At 52.9% G+C, this 12,801-nt stretch overlaps 1 long non-coding RNA gene across 9 annotated transcripts in view; it reads left to right on the plus strand.

Annotated features, from left to right (window-relative positions):
* Window positions 1-12,801, plus strand: part of LOC101690609 — a 227,250-nt gene that overhangs the window by 195,174 nt on the left and 19,275 nt on the right. For all 9 annotated transcript variants that reach the window (XR_006606183.1, XR_006606184.1, XR_006606187.1 and 6 more), the window contains one exon: window positions 3,073-3,222. This is a non-coding gene — a long non-coding RNA (uncharacterized LOC101690609). The remainder of the gene's footprint in view (window positions 1-3,072; window positions 3,223-12,801) is intronic.

The raw sequence follows: 12,801 nt of genomic DNA on the forward strand, positions 1-12,801 counted from the left end.
AGAGGAGGAAGCAGGCTCCCCACTGAGCAGAGAGCCCGATGCGGGGCTCGATCCCAGGACCCTGAGATCATGACCTGAGCCGAAGCAGAGGCTTAACCCACTGAGCCACCCAGATGCCTCGTAATGTTCCTATTTCTAAGATGAGGGCCCTGAAGTTCAGGGAGGTATAAATCCTAAGGCGGAGCCTCAGGCCCGGGTCTGTGATGTCCAACACCTCACACCTCTGCTCTTGCGATGCTGTTTTATTTGCATTCCAATTCATATTGAGCCTTAAGCCGAGGCTGAGTGCTGTGCCTGATTGTGTTTCTGGTCTGCTGCTTATGGTGCGTAAACTGTCTCCAGATGCAGACGCTGTGCTGGGAAGAGGTGCGTGAGAGAAGATACCCTGGGTTGTCATGCTGAGCCGTGGGCAAGGGGCCCGAGGGTTAGGAGTAGCCCTGTTCTGGATCCAGACGTGCTTCCCGCCTCTTAACTGCTGTGGGATCTACATCCAGTAACTAGCCTCTCGAAGCCACAGGTTCCCTATTTGTAGGATGGAGCTAGTACCCCTATTTGGAGGGGACACTGAGGGTTTGAGACTGTTTAAAGAGAAAACACAAAGCATGCTGACTGATGTGTAGTTGGCCAGCAGCGCAGGATGGCTATTGTGTTGTCACATTTTAGTTCATAGTGTTGTATCTAAATGTTACTTCTTTGTTTGCCTTGTCTTTGTCCTTCCGGAGGGAGAAGACCACGCCTTACACCTTGGCATCCCATGGAATCCAATGGGGGGCTCGATCCCAGCACCCTGGGATTGTGACCTGAGCCAAAGGCAGAGGCTTAGCAGACTGAGCCCCCCAGGCACCCCGCATCCCCACCTCTAACAAACCCAGTTCTTGGTACATGGTGATTGTATGCCCACTTCAGGGTACACGCGAGAATGAATGCAAAACCAGGCTTGGGCCAGGGGTCTGCTGGGGCCATTTCTGGCCAGTTGTTGAGGGACGTGTTTCCTGGAGTCTTATCCCGGCTTGTCAGATCTAGGCCAGGACAACGGTCCTGGTTCCATTGTTCCCAGATAACATTTCCTATCTTAACGTCTCCCTGGAGCCACCCTGGGCCCCACCCCGCCCTCCTGGCCTATCACTGATTCCCACTTGGGCCCTGACAGGTTCCATTCCAGCCTGCCAGGAACAAAGCTTTCATGTGGTCAGCACCGCTCCTTGTCTCCTCCCCACCCTCGTTACAACACTTGTGGAAGGAGGCATTTCTCTCTCTGGAACTTTCCACATTGCAGGGAGGACCTAGGAAATGTGAAATAAAGTTCTTTACCAGAGCCTGACCCTTCATGCTGTGGCCTGTGTCTTCCTGCTTACACCTCACAGACACCTGGTCTGATGGGCAGATCAGTCTTATCCCTGGCCTGCCGTGGACAAAGTTGAAGACAAAAGGCTTGGGGTCTGCAGTAGTATCGGTGGTTTGCCTGAGAGCCTACCCAGTGACCAGGTCTGTGCACCGCACCCACGCTTTTTCCACCGCATGTCCCTAAGTGGCTGTCTTTTCTGGTGTTCCCTGGCCTGCCTCCTTCCAGAAGGGTTTGGATAGCTCTGTCACGGTCATCATGACCCAGGGCACTTTCAAGTTCGCTAGTCAGTGCGGCATCCCCGGAGAAGGTAAGGCGCCCAGGCATCACCCTGAGCGTTGGGAAGCAGAAAGTTAGGGAGCTAGGTGCCTTTCGGAGATTACCCAACTGAAGGTGGTGGCACTTTCCCGAATGCTGCCATGTTTCCCTTCCTTGTTCAGTTCGGCCCTTAGATCCGTTGTTCTCAGATGGGGTGTAACGTTGGACTCACCTGAGGAAATGAAGAATCGTGTGGCAGGAATGCCCCGCTCCTGCCTCCCCCAACCCCCAAAGATTCTGACTTTGGAGTGAAGCCTGGGCACTGAAGTTACAACACCTTGCCAGGTGATTCTGTGGCACAGCCGTGCTGAGAGCCCATCTGACAGCACCTGCTACAGGGATGCTGGGAAGCTCGTGAGAAGCCAGTAGTCCTCAAAGTCTATTTCAGACAAGAGTTCCAGCGCTCCTTGAGCAAAACCAGGACTTAAGCCTGCTCACCTTCACTCAGATTCAGGGCAGCTCCTGTCTCCAAAGAAAGGGCAATGCTGAAAGAGGAAACGGGGAACAAGGTTGATGGGAGCAGCACCCCCAGACTGTCATGTGTTGTGCCCCTGTCCTGTGCCAGACACTGGTCTGAGCACCTTACATATACCAGCTTTATCCCATTCACCGTCCACACGCTAGCACAAAGAACAGGCTTCTGCTGCTGTTACCCATTTCACAGATGGGAACACTGGACTAGATAAGCAACTTGCGCAACCTGGCGGTGGCAGAGCTGAGATTTGAAGACAGATTGCTGGCTCTGGAGGCTACTGGTTTTACCACTATGTCTGCTGCTTTGCAGAATGACTTGGGAGCCGTGTATACTGAGTCCCCTGTGGCCGAGGGTCCCTTCATGGTGATGATCTACCATTCTGCTGCTCAGCAGTCTCTTGTGACTCCCATCCCATCTGTAGAGGAAAGCGAAACTTCTTAACATAGCTTGAGGGTTATCCTTTACCGCCTGGCCCCTGGGCAAGCTTTCATACTCCATGTCACACATGATGCTAAGACATCTGAAAGTCCCCTCCCCTTTCTCTGCCTGGTGACCCCTACTCTTCAATACCTAGCTCAAATAGCCTCTTCTCTGTCTTGTGCGGCAAGAGTTTGTGCCTCCTGTCCCTTTATTCCCAAAGCTCTTGGTCCCTCCCTCTATGACCATATGGATCACAGCCTTTCTCTCAGGACCCTCCAGTGGGTCTTGACTCCTTTAGAACAGAAAGGGGGTCTGCCGTACTCATGTCTGTGTGCCCCTCAGCATCCACTGCCATCTTCAGTGGATATCAACCTCTAGGTTCCTCTTCATTTCAGCCAGGGAGATAAGTGTTCTTTATCTTCTGACTATCAGAGGATTTTCTGTTTGTAATGGATGATTTTCTTCAAGGTGCCTCGGGCTCCAAAAGGCATAATTGATATTTACTGTGTTTTCCTAGGTTGTCAGGCTGTGATTTTAGCGGCGTCCTGAGCTCCTATGGAGATTTGCCTCTCTCCAGCCTTGGGCTATCTGCATTCCTGAACATCTCTGGGCCCAGAAGGAAAAGGAGAATGCTGACCGGCTCTGGGAATGGCCTGAATGAGGAGAGGTTGGTGTGTTGCTTAGTGTTCAGCTTGATTCCAGAATGAACCCACCAGGGGCAGGAAGAATGGGGTTTTTGGCAACCAGAAGTGGAAATATGCTTGTTTCTTCATATGCTTTTGTGGAAATGGCAGGAGGTGCTCACCGGGGATTAGTCAGGCCCTTTTAGCAAGTCCCACTGAGGTCTGAGAAGGGTGGGCATGCTAGGAGCCCCCAGCTTGTCGATGCTCAGTGTCGAGACTTTGCTGCACGAGGAGAGAAAAAACGGAGTTTCTAAGACACTGGGTGAATTCTAGGAATTCACCTGCCCAGGTGCAGACGGTGTGAATAGCATCTTCATCTCAATACTGCAGAAGTGGCAAGTGATAAGACGATTTATTTATTTATTGACACCCGAAGCCTCGTTTTTAATCAGATTACTGGATACATAAAGAAGCAGGAGAGACTGACCCAAACTCGGGGGAAAAGAAAGTCAGCAGTTAACAGAATACAACTGAGCCAATTGTGATTCACACTTGTATGATCGATTGGTTTTTATTATCATTAAACAGACTTTATTTTTCAAAGCAGTTTTAGGGCCTGAGAAAAATTGGGTAGAAAATGCGGGAACTCTCATATCCACCCTGTCCCCACGGATGCACTATCAGCATCCCACACCAGACTGGGACGCTTGTACAAATGTACACTAACACGTCATCATCACCCAGAGTCCATAGTTTATGTTGGGATCCACCCCTGGTGTTGCCCCTTTTCCAACAAATGTGCATCAGGTATCTAGCATTGTAGTATCATACGCATCAGGTCTCTAGCTTTGTAGTTTCATTGTAGTATCATATGCAGTTCATGGACAGGTGAAACCCAGAGGAACTGTCCATGCGTCTTTGTGAGACACCATCCTTAAAGCCCCTCAGTTCGAAGTTGGGTCCGTGGAATGGATCACTATGCAGCCATTAAAAAGAACGAGTGGCTTGATGAAGGAATGTGGAACCATCTTAAAACGATAATCACTTTCAAAACGCACTCTCAGCCTTACCAGTGTTGATGGAGCAAGGACGGCCTGGAAGAGTGTGGGGTGTGCCAACAGCCACCTCGCCCCAAGGAGCCACCTGTCCTTCCGGCACCCCTCCTTACCATGTTCTGTCGCTCCTACCTCTCCACTGATCTGGGCTCCCCCTCCTCTCTCCCTTGAATTTCTGTGCCCCGCCAGGCTTCCTTGGCGTTCCAGATTGTAGAGACCCGGGGATGGGGAGAGGCTTGCCGCGGACCTTTGAAACGGACAAGTTGGGCACATCTGACCCAATTGATTAATTTAGTCCCGGGAGCCAGGCGACCCAGCAGCTGCACGCTGGTGAGTCAGATCCATTGGGGTCTAAGTCTGAGCTCTTGCTTGGCTGCCTGTGTGACCTTGGTCAGGTTACTTAACCTTCCTGAATCTCAATTTCCTGGTCTGTAAGAGGAGGCTAAAAAAATGCTTCTCTTGAAGTTGCCTTGAGGAGTAGCTTTGATAGCTAGCATAAGTGAAAGTACTCTTTGAGGGGAGACCAGGGGAGAGTGTTTCCCTGTAGGGAGCAAAGTGAGGAGGCCCCCTATTGTCCTCAGGTGCCCCAGCCTTCCCCGGGAAAATCCCCTCTGCAAGTCAGAGAGGTTAAAATTTGGCTCCTTCCTCTTTTATTCAGTGTACTTCTCTGGGCTGCCTAGGGCTTTCAGCTTAAGCAAATAAATTATCCTGCTCTGCTGGGCTCTGTGTTCTGTAGCCAGCCATATGTTTGAGCTTGATAGAGATTCTTATCTGGTGGTAATATTACCCAGCGAGGGATGACATTTCTTATCAGAGGCCCTGAGGAATCAGAGATAGGAGCCCTTTCTTTTTACCGGCAGCCGGGCCTCAGCGTGTGGGGCTGGCAAGCGGGGCGTGAGGGGGGTGGCCGGGGGCTCAGGGTGGGCACGTTGCTGTGTGCCAGGCATCAGCTGGCCCCCTGTCTCTTCCGCATGACAACCAGCCACTCCCAGTAGCCTGCCTGGTCACTGGAAGTAGACCGTTGGGAGATTTTTGCATATGATCGAAGCAGGGCAGGGCAGGCCAAGTGAATGAGGAACGAAGGAGAGGATGTGAAGACGCTGGAGCAGCTGGGGGTACAGACAGAGCACCAGCACCTGTGGGGCCTTACCCTTGACGGAGAGCCAGGTGGCCTCCTGCTCCAGAGCCTAGGCCTGGGGCCTCTGCTCCACGGTTCTACAGAGGGGAGGCAGCTCAGGCCCAAGTACCCGCCACAGTCTTGGCTGTAGGAGGGGCAAGGTGCTGCGTGACCTCCTTGTCCCCCTCTAGATGCCCCCCCATCCTCCACCTTGTCCTGGCACAGAGGGGCTGTGCTATGTGGGTGCAACAGGATGGATGCCACACGGGGCTCCTGGGCCCTCTGGCTTCTGTTTGGGAGGTGGGGTGGGTGGGCAGGAAGGGAGGAAGGTCAGGGTTCTCGTCGGCTGCTCCTGCTGGGTCCCAGATGGACATGGGCAAGGTCTACACCAAAGGCCTTGCATCTGAGTCCTGATTCTGTCCCTCCCGCTGTGTGACATTAGACAAGTCCTTTACCTCTTGAGCCTAGTTTCTACCCATCACATGAGGTAACCTCGCCTCCTTTGCGGTCTCTGGCCACTTGGGATCTCCGTGATTTCTGTGTCTCTCTTTTGCCCTGATATCTGGAGGAAGGGGCACTGCAGGGTCCCCGAGAGCCCCGAGGGTCACTGCAGATGAAGCTCCAGGGTGGGTAGAGGAGGTCAGAGGTGACCACATGATTTGGGGACTGCAGGCTCCATTTCTGACACATGCGCAGAGCTCTTTCCCTCCTGATTTTTGGGAAGTCCTGCCCTGTGCAGCCCTGCTCTGCAGTCATAATCTTGCCATCATCGAAAGGGAAGGAGAAGTGGTTTCTCCCTCTCCCTGGACCTGTTCCAGCCAGCAGTCCTGCCCCTGCTTCACTTCCTTCCCGTTGGCCCCAAGTCCTGCTTCCTTCCGCCTCTCCCCCGCCTCTCCAGCCCCGCCCTCTGGTGGGGCGTGCGGAGGTTCCCGGGCTCTCTCCTCACCTCCCGATAGCAGGTCCGCTCTCTGACAGCACCGTTCTGCCCTTGTCCCTCTCCGATCAAAGACAGTCATTCCTCCTATCACCCATTGAATCTCCCCTCAGTGTCGCCCCACCCAGTGATTCTGTGCTGGTCACCTCTGTGATGATGCCTCTCACGCGGGGTCCACCCCTGTCTTTTGAACCAACCACTATCTTTCTTTGACTTTTGTACCTGATCATGTCTCCTCCTGAGGGGACCACAGACAGGGCTGGGCTCCTCCCCTGCTCTACCAGCTCCTTGCTCTGTGACCGTGGGCTAGTCCCTAAACCAGACTGAACTTTAGTGTCCTCAATTGTGACATGGGCTGTGAGCTCCAGCACCAGGGTTCTTTGGAGAAGAGTCCCTCTGGGGCTTGCCCAGGGATGGGTGTTCAGTGAGTGAGGGGTCCCCTCTCTCTAACTGGCTGCCCCTCAGCATACTCAAACCTTGCCTCTGCTCAAATTCCATTCCATCATTCACTTTCTCTCTGGGCTCTTTTGCCTTGGAAGTCAACTTCCTCTGCTGGAAGGACTCCATCTTAGTGCCCCCTGTCTGGACAGCCGGAATAGACCTTGTCTCTTTCTGCCTGTGTCTGACTTCCCAGCATGACGTAGATTGCTCTAGGGCATTGGCTACAGTACGTCCTGATTCTCAGCTTGGCCACGATTCAGTGATTGAGCAGTTGACTCCGAGGGAATGGAGGAGAGTCATTTGTTCTTTGGTTGAGCCACATTTGACTGAACGCACATCTTGTAGTAGGTCTGTGCTTGGCACTGGACTTGGAAGGAGGTGTAAAACGGAGACTGTCCTTATGGAGCCTGTCCTCCAGTAAGGTTTCCTTATCCAAGAGTCTGTGGCAGTCATGGACTACAGACCTGGAGGGATGTGGTCCCTCCCCATGGGCAGCTCAGAACCTGATGCGGATTGGGGGGTGTGGGAAGAGTTCCATGCCCAAGGAGATGATGCCTCCCTTCAGATGGATGCCCCCAGCCCCCAGATCAGAGCATGGGGCCCCCTCTCGAGATGCCATGAGTGGCCTTGTCAAGATCGAGACTATCCAATCTGCAGATTCCCCCTGTCATGGCCTCCCTTCCTACGATGGAGGGGGCAGCTCCAAGGTCAGCAGCACTTTGCATCATGGACCTGGCACAGGCCTTGTTAGGTGAAGTCCTCCAAGAGGGGTGTTGTAGGAAGTTCCAACCCAGATGATCGTGATGTTGCCTTGAGTTCATGACAGCCTGTCCCTGACCAGCGCAGTGGGAGGAAGCCGGCAAGCTGACCATCCTGGCTGACTGACTTGGGGTTTCTTTCCTCGTGAGACTCAAGCATCTGGGATTTCAGTTAAGTTTATTATTCGTCCACTACCTACTTTCCTACCCAAATCTTCCTCACCTCCCCATAGCTCATAGCTAGAGCTTCCAAATTCAACTCCCGGATTAATCCTTCTTGTCCCTCTGCAATCCCTTCTGCACTTGGCAACCAGCACGATCTTTACAAAATGTGAATCAAATTGTGTCTGCCCCACTGAACCTACCAAGGACTTCCCATTTCTGTTCTTGGGATAAAACTCCAAATCCCCCATGGGGCTCTACATGAATTGGCCTGGATTTCTCTCCTAGCTCACTGTTCTTCAGCCACACTGACCTCTGCTGAGTGATACATCCTATTCCTGCCCACCTCAGGGCCTTTGCACATGCTGTGTCTCTGCTTGGAATGCTCATTCCCTCTATTTTTGCATGCTTTCTCACCTTCACCACTCCCATTGTTTCCTCCCACTAGTCCTTGCTTTTCCTTCCTAGTGTGATCTATCATGATAACATTTATTTGTGTTTATTTCACACCTGTCCTCCTTCATGAGACCATACTCCTAGAAGTGCAAAGTTGGGGTCAATTTCATCTACCGCAGTAAGAACAATGAGAGCCAGTACTTTGATCATATTGACCATGTGCCAGCCATGGTTCTAGGTGTGATGTTTACCCAGCCACTTAATCCTTATGAGACCCTACTGACATATAGATGTCGTCACTGCCTTCATTTTACAAATCAGCAAACCGAGACACAGAAAGGTTAAGTAGTGCAGCCCAGCTGCCCCATCTGGTAGATCTTAAAACCAAACCATAGCTCCAGGGTCCTTGCTCTGAAGCCCTCTGGCAGAGCCTGCTGGCGCTTCCCCAGAGGGGATGCTCAGTGAGTGGATGGCCATATGAATCAAAGGACCAGTGTCCCGTCTCTCAGGGAGGTCCTCACTGTAGTTTTTGTGCTAGGCCCAGGGATGGTGGCACAGTCAGGGGCGGGGAGACCTGGAATGAGCCCAGCAGACCTGGACTGCAGTTAGGGTCCCCCTATAGTCACTAACTGGGGACTATGGAAAGCCCCTCACTTCCCTGAGCTAGAATGTTCTTAGCACGGACTTGAGCAGTGCTGTCGCCCTTGCACAGTGGTGCAGGAGCGCCGGGAGGTGAGCAAGGGCTCATAGGTGACTCACAAAGTCTTCACTGCTCTTGTCCTCCTAGTGGGCTTCTTGTCTCTGGGGAGAGTGCCTCACACCCCTTTCAGGTAAAAGTTGCTAGGAGGAAGCAGACCCCCCTCCCCAGCAGGGGATGGCCTGGCTGGATGACAAGGATTAGGGACGGAGTTCCCAGAGGACACAGAGGGTGGCCCCCATGCCTCCTCCCAGCCTTAGTATGCCCTCGCCATAACTGGAGTGTTCGCTGACTTCGGTTGCAGGGCCAGGGGTGGTGGGCTTCTGGTGACCTCACCCCCTGCCTATGCCACAAAGCTGAAGGCCCCTAAGAGTGTCTGGGTCTCCAGACAGGACGGACCTGCCACCTTCACCCTGTGACCCCAGATGCCCAGAATCATTGGTGTGACTTTCTGACCCTTTCCAGGAATTCCCTGCCTGTGGCCTTCAAATAAAATTTCTCCGTAATGTTGAATTCTAAACATCGCTTTGCTCTCCGCCTCTCTCCCGGTCCCCCTCCTTCCGGCTGCCTCTCCCCGGCTTGCATCCTCCTCCCTCGCTCCCTGACCCCCCCCCCCACCATTCTGTGCCTAACCCTTTCTCTCTGCATCTCTCACCACCCCTTTACCTCATTCTGGCCTTCAGACACACAACTTTCCAAGGAGCCCACATGCCGGCTTCTTGCAGACTGGCCTGTCGAGCAGCTGGTCCAGCCCCTCCAAGGCAGGAGGAGAAGGACGTTTGGTCCTGTGACGGCCATGGACAGCTGGCTCATCCTGGACGCTGGCTCCCTGTGCACCTCGTCCCTGGAAGGTGGTTTGGCCCCAGGCCTGGCCCTGACAGCAGGGCCGTGCTGATGAGACCAACAATTCAGCCTGGCTGTACTTTCGATGGGCAACCTCTGACACTGTCTTCTTCTTACTTCTGGAGATCACTGCAAACCACCCACCTCCCGGAGGGCACCCCCTCCTGCCCCAGAGACTGTGACGTTTAGATCCATGGTGTCCTAGCTCCCTCACTTAGTAGGTCCTTGACCCGCAGGTTCTTCTGAAGTTTCAGAAGCCAGATCGGATTTTGATCCTGGTTGCATTATTGACTAGCGGTGGGTTCCTGGATGAGGCTCTGTGCCTTGGTTTCCTCATTTGCAAATTGGAATGCTGACAGTAGTGCCTTTCTGTGGTAGATGGAACAATCAGTCCCAGTGCTTTCCTCCCCCATCATCTAATTAACACGTGGACTCTGTGGCCGTGGCCGTGGCCATGGCCTTCAGGTGAGCAGGGGCAGTCGTCCCCGCAGTGACATCCATCTCGGCCATGTGACTTGTTCTCGTCTATGGGGTGTTAGCAGCGTAACGGGAAGACGCAAATCGTACGGGGTTGGGCTTCTTTGCTTGCGTGGCTTTCATGGTGACCACGTGCCTCTGACAGCCTGCAGTCCACAAAGGACAAGAGACATGGAGCAGATTCTGAATTCACACCTCGTATGGAGCTGAGCGCAGACGTGCCCGCCTGGTACCAGCCAGCCCCCAGCTGCCGGCAGACATGTGAGCGAGAAAGCAGTGCTCGTTGTCGTTGGCCCAGAGTGCGGCTGTTTTGTCACACGGCCCCCTTGCAGCCACAGCAGATACCATTCGATCACTTCATGGGTTATTGTAAGAATGTTGATTAACTGAGTGAGTTGGTTCACATATTTGGTTTCCTTTGCTGCTGTAACGAATTACTACCCACTTAGTGTCTTCAGGCAGCACGGTGTATTATCTCACAATTCCACAGGTGAGAAGTCCAGCTCGGGTCTCACTGGGCTAAAATCAAGGAACACAGGCCTGCCTCCTTGTGCGGCTCCGGGGGATAAGTGTTTTTGCTTCTCAGAGCCAGCAACCTAACCCCGTCTGTGCCTTTCTCGCATAGTCACGTCTAACCCTGACTGCTTCTCTCTTCTGCCTCCCTCTCCCGTTTTTGGATGCTTCTGATTATATTGGGCCCACAGAAATCATGCAGGATTATCTTTCTATTTTAACATCGCCACATTCACTTTCTTTTCCTCTGCCAGTTGAATTTGCCTTTGCCAGGCAACTTAAATAGTCACAGGCTTCAGGGATTAGGGTGTGGGTCGCTTCGGGAGATGGCGAGTCTGCAAACCACTGCACGCCTGGCACTTACAATGGGGCTTTTCGTGCTCCAAAGACTTTCTATCCACTGGTATGATTGTCAGCCTTAACGTTCCCCTTCGTGACATGAGATGAGAGGTGGTCTCATCTGACGCCCACACGGGCTCCTCTGGCAGGCTTTGTTGGGCCGGGCATAGAGAAATATTCCATCCCTTGGTCCTAGGTGAGTGGAGACAGTGGGTTTAGGAGACAGGAAGGGGGTGAGGTCAGTTTCCTAACTGGCTTTGGAGCAGCCCAGAGGTTCTCCAGGGCGATGATAATTCTCCTGATTCATTATCGTAGCAAGTCTCCTGCTGTCCTCACTGTCCGTCAGCACAGCCCCCTGCTCGGAACTGGCTGAGTGACCAGAAGGGCTGGGGGAAGTCAGGCAAGGGCCAGCCCCTATCTCCACGTGCCCAGCTGGTTCCGTCCTTGCGCTCGACAGGTCCTTCTGATCTTCCCACATACAATGGATTACAGGGAAAGAGAAACTTCCTGGCTTGCCTGATACCAGCTTGGAGGAAGTAGCTGGCTTCAGTGGGACAAGGAAACAAACCCCAATGACAGTGATAACCTCTCGCCAGGCTTCTGCGTGAACACAGAAGCTGCTGGGTGGCTGCAGGACACGTTCAGAGGTGTTGGTTGAGTGTGAGTTCTTACAAAAGGGGAGTTCGAATTCAGTATGTCAGCACAGAGTGGAAACAGGGTGGGACTAACCAGTAGGAGAGACGCCCAGGCTTGGCGGTTCCTGGGTTTTGGAGGTTCCATTGGAGACTTACCGTATGGCCACAAGAAAGCAGGTGATGGGCTCAGCCCCACAGTCTTTATGGTGGCAAAGTGGTGTTCCCTGGGCGTCCCTCCATCTAAAGTAGATGCTAGGCAATGACTGGTGTGGGATCCAAAGCCACAGAGAGTCATGGACAGAAGTGGACGTCTTGTTTCAGAGCCTGCCTCTGCCGCAGACTGACTGGGTGACTAGTTTCTTATTGTTTCCATGACTCAGGCTCCTCTTCAGGAAGATGGGGACAATACCGGTACTAAAGTAGAGCTTGTGTGAGGATATGCCTGTGTGCGTGTGTGTTACGTGGGTGTGCGTGTACACATATACGTGTGTGTGTGAGTGCACGTGCATTTGTGCATATGTCTACACACACCTAAGTGCACCTGTCATTATTTGTGTGAATACGTGTACACATACATATGAGTGCACAATCTCTGTGTGTGTATGAAATTGAGTACATCACTTTTTTAAAGAATTTTATTTATTTATATATTTGAGAGAGCGCGAGTGGAGGGAGGGGGCAAGCAGACTCCAGGCTGAGCGTGGAGCCTGACGCAGGGCTCCATCCCATGACTGAGCCGAGACGAACAGTCAGACACTTAACCAGCTGCACCACTCAAGTGCCCAGAGTGCCTCGCTTCTAAGGTTATTTCCTTGTGCGTACATCTTTGCAGCCTGCCTTGCCCTGGGCCTGGGTCGTGTTTCCGAGAAAATTTTAAAGTTGGATGTGAGAGCTGGTGCCCAGCTGGAATTTGGACTGAGCCCTTTCCAGGCCCATGCCTGGTACCCTCACTCTAGGAGCCGTTCCCTAGCCTGTCCTTGAGAAGCAGAGTGTCAGCAGGTCCTGGTGAGATATGGACCCTCCTCGGCCCCATCCCAGTCCTGCTTGCCCAGTTGCTTTGGGATGATCTGCCTGGGACCCACACTGTGCTGCTTCTGCTGGTGGCTTGTCCCCTGGCTACCACCTTCATTCTCTGATTCAGTCACTTTCCTGTTTCATTCCAGAAAAACCCAGTACTTTCTACTCACACACAGTTGGGATCTCGGGATGGTGAGGAGGTGAAGCAAAGCACAGGGCTGTTTTCATATTTGGAGTTT

This window comes from Mustela putorius, unplaced genomic scaffold, assembly GCF_011764305.1.
Source record: "Mustela putorius furo isolate JIRA1106 unplaced genomic scaffold, ASM1176430v1.1 tig00000228_pilon_pilon_pilon, whole genome shotgun sequence".
NCBI classification, from domain to species: Eukaryota; Metazoa; Chordata; class Mammalia; order Carnivora; family Mustelidae; genus Mustela; species Mustela putorius.